Source organism: Octopus sinensis, linkage group LG2 (assembly GCF_006345805.1).
Source record: "Octopus sinensis linkage group LG2, ASM634580v1, whole genome shotgun sequence".
NCBI lineage: Eukaryota > Metazoa > Mollusca > Cephalopoda > Octopoda > Octopodidae > Octopus > Octopus sinensis.
The window spans coordinates 87436464-87443737 of NC_042998.1; the positions used below are offsets into that span (position 1 = coordinate 87436464).

The 7274-nt window shown below is 34.2% G+C and overlaps 2 long non-coding RNA genes across 2 annotated transcripts in view; both read left to right on the top strand.

Annotated features, from left to right (window-relative positions):
- Nucleotides 1–290, top strand: part of LOC118768475 — a 3588-nt gene extending 3298 nt beyond the window's left edge. Inside the window, exon 3 of the long non-coding RNA XR_005004331.1 lies at nucleotides 280–290. This is a non-coding gene — a long non-coding RNA (uncharacterized LOC118768475). The remainder of the gene's footprint in view (nucleotides 1–279) is intronic.
- A 3100-nt stretch (nucleotides 291–3390) lies between these two features.
- On the top strand, nucleotides 3391–7062 carry LOC118768474. Its single transcript, XR_005004329.1, has 2 exons — nucleotides 3391–6418; nucleotides 6485–7062. It is a non-coding gene; the product is annotated as an uncharacterized LOC118768474 (long non-coding RNA).
- The last annotated feature ends 212 nt before the right edge of the window (nucleotides 7063–7274 follow it).

Genomic DNA, 7274 nt, shown 5'->3' on the forward strand with positions numbered 1-7274 from the left:
CCAGTTGAGCACTGGGTTGATCTAATCAACTTACCTGCTCCCCTGAAATCGCTGGTCTTGTGCCAAAATTTGAAAGCATCATTATTAAGATGAGCTGACAGTATCATTAGCATATAGGACAAAATGCTAGTGGCATTTTGTCCATTCATGTTCTGAGTTCAAATTTTGCTAAGGTTGACATGGCTTTTCATCTTTTCGGGGTCGATGAAATAAGTACCAGGGACCAGTTATTCACTGGGGTTGATATAATTGACTTTCCCTCTCCCTATAAAATTTCAGGCCTTGTACCTGTAGTAGAAAGGATTATTATTATTATTGTTATTACTGAGTGAGAGAGCAGTGCATGTCATCAAAGTGACACTGGTGTAAAATATACTACCCATCTGATAAGGGTACACCAAGCACATGCATCACAACCATATGTGTACAACATAGTGATCTCATACCAAGATAAACAGCACTTGACCTTGTAGGTAGGGCCAAGTTAGAATTTTCTTCAGGTCAAGTAGCCCATCCCACGCAAAAGGTCCCTGAATAAGGGTTGTTTAAGGATGTTGAACAAAACACCCCTGTTTCCAAAGGTGAATTATTCAAACCCCAAAGAATTCCTCTCAACACATGACTATGATGCTCCTCCACTACTTCTGCTCATGGTCAGAGATGCACATATTGTCAGCCACTAAGGGACATACTCAACTGGTTAACATCAAGTAACTGACAAGCAAATCTATGGTAATGAGCAGAGTATTTGCTGTAGCCCATCTTTTATACCAAGACAAAACAATGTACATGATAACACTTCCAATCAGTTAAAATGAGAAGCCATGAGAGCCACTGCCTGGTACTGCATCAGGGCATTTATTATTATTATTATTCTATGTTTGACTTTTGCTTTATATTTGTACAAGTTGGCTCCAAGTCTCACCCAGAGACCTCAAGAGACAACAGGGTTGGAAGTTCATGTTGTTGTTATGCCTAGTGTGCCATATATTTGGGGGGTGGGGATGTTGTACTAATGAATGTCTAAAAAAAAAAGAGTCTTTTTTTTTTTTTTTTTTTTTTTTAAACCGAAAATTATGGTTGTTTTAAACCTTGAGGTTACATAGAGTTATTATTATTATTATTATTATATTATTATTATTATTATTATTATTATTATTAGGTGGTAAGCTGGCAGTATTGTTAGCACACTGGGCGAAATGCTAAGTGGTATTTCGCCTGTCTTCACATGCTGAGTTCAGATGCCACCGGGGTCAACTTTGCCTTTCCTGTTTTGGGGATTGATAAATTAAGTACCAGTAATGCACTGGGATTGATGTAATCAACGTAATCCCCTCCCCCAAATTTTAGGCTTTGTGCTTCCAATAGAAAGAATTATTATCATTATTATTATTATCATCATCATCATCATCATCATTATTATTATTATTATTATTATTATTATTATCATTATGAATTTTATACACAGAAGTTAAGAACCAGACTAAACAACCTTACAATATTCACTCTCATTCTTATATGTCCTCATTTCTTTCCAAGCATCAAATTTGTTTTTAATCTGTTTTTAAATTAATAACGTAAGCACCACCACTAACATTGTCAATGCAATAAATTATGGATAGGATGTTAGATAGTGGAGTGGATAAGGTACTGGACTTGGAATATCTCCTCATTGTTCAAATCAGTTGCAGGTGTTTTGTTGTATTTCTGAGTGGAATGCTTTATTCCACATTGTTTCGGATCATCTTTGGTTTTTCAGATATAAGCAGAAGAACAGTTGAGAATATTATCTTCATTGGGAAGGCAGTGAACTGGTAGAATCATTAGCATGCCGGGGCAAGCTGCTTAGCATCTTTATATTCTGAGTTCGAATTCTGCCAAGGTCAACTTTGCTCTTCTTCCTTTTGGGGTTGATAAAATAAGTACCAGTTGCAGACTGGAGTCGACAAATTTGACTTTAACCCTTCCCCAAAATGCTAACCTTGTGCAAAAATTCGAAACCAATATTATCTTCATTGGAATGATTTATTTTCCTCTGCTTAATAACATGAAACTAGAACTAAGCACTGGTCACTTAAGAATGTCTTTGTATTTTATGAGTTCACTAATATTACATCACTACCAACTAGATTACCTCACCATTTTTGAAAAGAAAAAAAATACTTTATGCCATGTCATAAAGGACACCAGTGCCAGAACAAAAGATTATCATAGACGAATACTAATAACTATGATAAAGGTAGGAATTATCACAAGAGGGTGGATGATAGTTGCATTTAAATGTTAATTTTTGAACAAATTATCTGATTGCCCAGCAGTGGTTATCAACCTGTCTGTGGATATTTGTAGGGTCTTGCAAATACAGAACAGGGAGCTGTGAGCTGTGTTCAAACTTTTTTAAAGAGTTGCATTGTAAAATGTATAATTATTCAGTCACTTATGGTTTTTTTTTAATTTAGAGATGGAGCTGGGGAAATTAATTAGTTATTTACTATAATTAAAATCAGTTAATTTAGTAGATGGGTTATTCAAAAGTCTGAAGTCTGAGGGTCCATGAAAAATTCATTTAAATAAAGTGGTTCATGGTTATGAAAAAGTTAGGGACTGCAGCTCTGTAGGTAACAAAGAATAACAGTTTTCTTTGAATATTATCTTTATATGTAAAAGAAGATAAATAATAGTGTCAGTGACTGCTTTTTGAGCCAGGATATTTTGAAATTGCTTCCTCTTACTTCCAACACACACACACACACACACACACACACACCACTTCTTGTGCAAAACACACACACACACAAATCAAAAAACAAATTCTCCTACATCATTCCTGGTAATATTTGACTCCTGGTTTATTTTCTTAGATTCCTAGTTGAAACCATTTCTTTTACTTATGCTGATATTGCCCATAAAAAGGCATAAACATCAAAAATTCACATCTTCCTTCTACTATAGATTTTAGGCTTTGTGTTGATGTTAGTAAACAAAATGTATTGGTTGGCATAGGCAAGCTCCACAGAGTAGAGACAAGCTCCTGACAAACTGAGTTTGTGACTTTGTTTTGACTGGAAGTATGGCCAACTATGCTGCTGCTGCTGCTGTTAATGCTGTAGAGTAGCATTTCTCAACCAGGGTTCTGCAAAATGTTCCTTGGGGTTCCACAAAAAAGAATGAGATAAGCTAATGGTAATTCATGATTGTGATATTACTAAACAAGCACAACATATCATTGGTTATTGTAATATTGTAATATTGACAACATCCTATCTAACCTATTATGTTATCAAAAAAATATAACCATTGGGGATATATTTAGTGATGTCTGTAATTTATGGACACCCTATATATATATATATATATATATATATATATGATATTTACCATGTGAACTATGATGAAGAAAATATGAGAAAGATATGGTACATAATTTTTTTTGTGCAGGGATTCCTTGAGACTTGTAATTTATTTTAAGGGCTACACAAGGGTAAAAAGGTTGAGAAACACTGCTCTAGAGAAAGGCGTGGACATCATATAAGCTCAGTTCTACTCTTCTGCAAATCTTAGATTTAAACTTTGGCTGAATTAAATATACCAGATTGCTGCCAAAGAATATGCTGATTTTATCAAAAGTTTATTGGTTGACTTCACTTACCTTTAGTTTTCCAATAAAATTATGGGAAAGAAAAGCTAAAAAGTCTGTGTAAAGTTAGTGGATTAAGGCTGTAATGAATTATATTATTTCTCTGCAATATTTACAGTTAGCTAAATTGATATGATGTCACAGTAATGATCAGAGTGTTAGTGGTCTGAATCTCATCACTCGTAGTGCATTATGTGCATAATCAAGGCATTTAAATATCTCCAGCCCAATCTACACAGGTAGCTGTATAAGTTTATCATATAACTGCAAAGATCAGAAACAGAGTATAAGTGGATATCTAAAATCCTTGCTGTGCTAAGTTCATATTTAAGTGATAAATTATTCACACAGTTGTCTTGTTTTAAATAAGTCTATCACCACAACAGCTTAGTAGACTCAATATAAATGGAGTCTCTTAAAATTGGAGAATTGAGATAAAATGCTATGATTAGGGACACATTTGGACATTAATGATTCGGCACAGCTGACTGGATGCTTCAACAGCAGTAATATTCCATGCTAGAGGCAAACACACACACATGCATACATGATCATGCAGAAATATACACATACAGATAGAAAGAGGGAAAGAGAGAGAGAAGAAGAAGATGACAGTTCATTAATTGAACATGACTTGACATATACGCTTTCTCTCTCCTCATTCAAATAAAGAGAGATAAGCTCACCCACATAAGCAGGGGAAAGAACATTAGGAGTATTAAAACATCTGATGTCAAATAAGTCAGCATTGAATCAGCAACACCAACTGGGTAGTACCAAAACAGCTGTGTCAGAATGCCTTCTACCTGAGTTGAGTGTGGGTAACTCACATGGTCACATGATTGATCAGATCATTGGATGTTGTTATACATTGCTGGCCACAATGTGCTTCACACTGTTTTAGCCACCCAGCTGGTTTGGTTAGCAGGCCAACATTCCCCTGATCGGAAAGCTAGTCCATTACAGAGTTCCTCATATACAGCAGAATGGACTGGAACAATATAGAATGAAATGTTTTATTCAAGAACACAACATGCCACTCAGTCCAGGAACTGAACTCTCCATCTAGCAATCACGAATGCTATACCCTAACCATTAGGCTACACACATTTACTGAGAGTGGGTGATTAAGTGGTAATATCTAAGTTTTTTTTAAATTATTTTTTATAATTCTTCCTTCAAGATTTATCAGAAAATATTTTTTTTCACTTTTCCTTCTACAGAAGAGAATGTAGAAAATGTCTGTAATATACTGGAGAAAATAGTCTAACTGTAGAGTAACAGAAGAGTAAAGATCAGTGAAAGTGTTCACATCTACTGGCTGTGTTGCTAAAAAGAACAAATCATTTATTTTTCATAAAATTCTCAAGACATATTTTCCTTGTTGTAGCCTTCTATGAAGTCTTAACCTGGAAACCAGAAACCCTATTCAGTTAGACTAGTGGTTCCCAAATTCCTTCAAGCAATTTATTTTTGCTCCATGTATTTTATCACAAATTTATCCCTACCCTGCCCTATTAACATTATACAGAGCAACAGTTTGTAGATGTAGCCTCATTTATTACAGATTCATTTAGCACTGATCTGGAATAACATAGTATGCTCAACTGTGAACCATGTTATGCTTATCAAGAATTGATCTGTGATAACATGAGTCAGTGATCAGTCAAAGACTTGTACCACAAAAACACACCCGTGACCAACCCAATGCTCAGCTACCCAGAATGCACTATCAATTGCTTGTGTTTACATCACTGTTCTGTAAGTTTGTGAAATTTTAATATGGATTTACATACTCAAATTCATCAACATGAGACCAGTGAGCAGAAAAAATATGAAGGTGCTTTAAAAACAATGCAGATAAGTGTATTCTCTACAGGAAAAGGTAGGAATAATGGAGAAAATATGTGATGGTGGAAGATTTGCAGCTGTGGGCCACAAACTTAGTATCAATGAATCTATCATGCATTCCATTTACAAAGTGTGCTTAGATGATTCATTTCTCATTGTATTATATTCTTTTAACCAAGCCTCCATGAGGATAGATGTACAACACTAGACAAGATAATAACAAAGATTTTTAAGAATTTCTTCATTCCAGTTTTTCAATGAATGAGACTCATTCATTCAAAATTATTAATTTCCAAAAATATGATACTCATTTCTTCCAAAAATACCAAATTCTAAGCTACGATACTTGGTTAGTTCACAGGACAGCCAACAAAGAAACTTCTAGGTAGTTACTAGAACTACTAGAAATAATGGTCAAATCTCTCTTTTATACTTCTGTTGAAATACTCTGCCTATGTTTTGATTAATTTTGAAAATAATGGAAAGTAAAATAAAATAACTTCGTACTTTTTGAGCTGAGGTTTGGAATATAAATAAACATAGAATTTCGATGAAAGATTTTTAACTTAGATAACTTTAAAAGAGGAAGTTTGTCCCATAGAACCATGGGCAGTCTCAAACAAATTGGTAACAATAGAGAACTCCCTCCTAAATTAAAAAAAGGAAAGAAAGTTTACATAATGTAATCCTAGATATATAAAAGGATGGGATGATCATAACTGGGATGTCTTTCACCATAGTTCTGCTCAAAGCTGACCCAGGGCTAAACACACAACAGCAACTGCTTTATAGTTCATAAAATTCTCATCATTAAAAATGAGTGAAATTAATAACATTGCACTTCAACATGATCTAGAACCTCATCCACTGCAAGGAGTGGTACCTTGAAATTTGGGAACAAGCAATAGGGTAGAGGGAAAAGAGGAAAGGGTAGAGGGAAAAAGTAGAGGGAAAGGGTAGAGGGAAAAAGGTAGAGGGAAAGGGTAGAGGGAAAAGAGGAACAGGTCCATTCTTGTCTGCACCATTTTCATTTTCCAAAATTTCCAAAATGACTGATCGTATTCCAATATTATATGTTATCTCCTTTGCTTGTTGTTTTTAGATTTTAAATACACCCCATCCTTCACCTGTTAGGAGAGATTTTGTCGACTAAATTTCATGGACAATCAATCTCAGTTAATCAAATATTTCTTCAACCTGCTCTTTACATATGTGAAACCCTAATGCATGTGATTTGGGAACCACTGGGTTGGACTGATTCCAATATATTTTGGAATATTTAATTATTAAATCAACATTTATAAAACAAAATATGAACTGGCTCACAGAGATTATACAGAAGAAACACATTGCATTAACAATCATTTAATATCTCAATGAGACAAGCATTTAATAGTTTTTCTTTTTAAATAGTTCCTTTCTTTGCTTTAATTGATTGTCTTTTTTTTAATACAAAATTCAATAGTAACCACGAGAAATTTTGATTTTTTTTAAAAATCATTTTATCAACTTTTTTTTTTTAGTTGAAAAATTGTATTATTGAAAAATCTTGAATAAATCTATTTAGAATGTGATATTTGTGTTCCTTTTTATTTAGTTTTTCGGAAGAAGATATTTTTCTTAATTAGTGATAGAGAATCCTTATGTGTCCTTGTCAATGGGAGGCCACACCTAACGAAATGAAATATCCTACATTACATGTCAGGCTCTGACCTGGAATTCACAAGAAGACACCTTAAAAATGGCTGGAGGCAAGACATTGAGACAGAGTTGAAAAAGCAAAGAT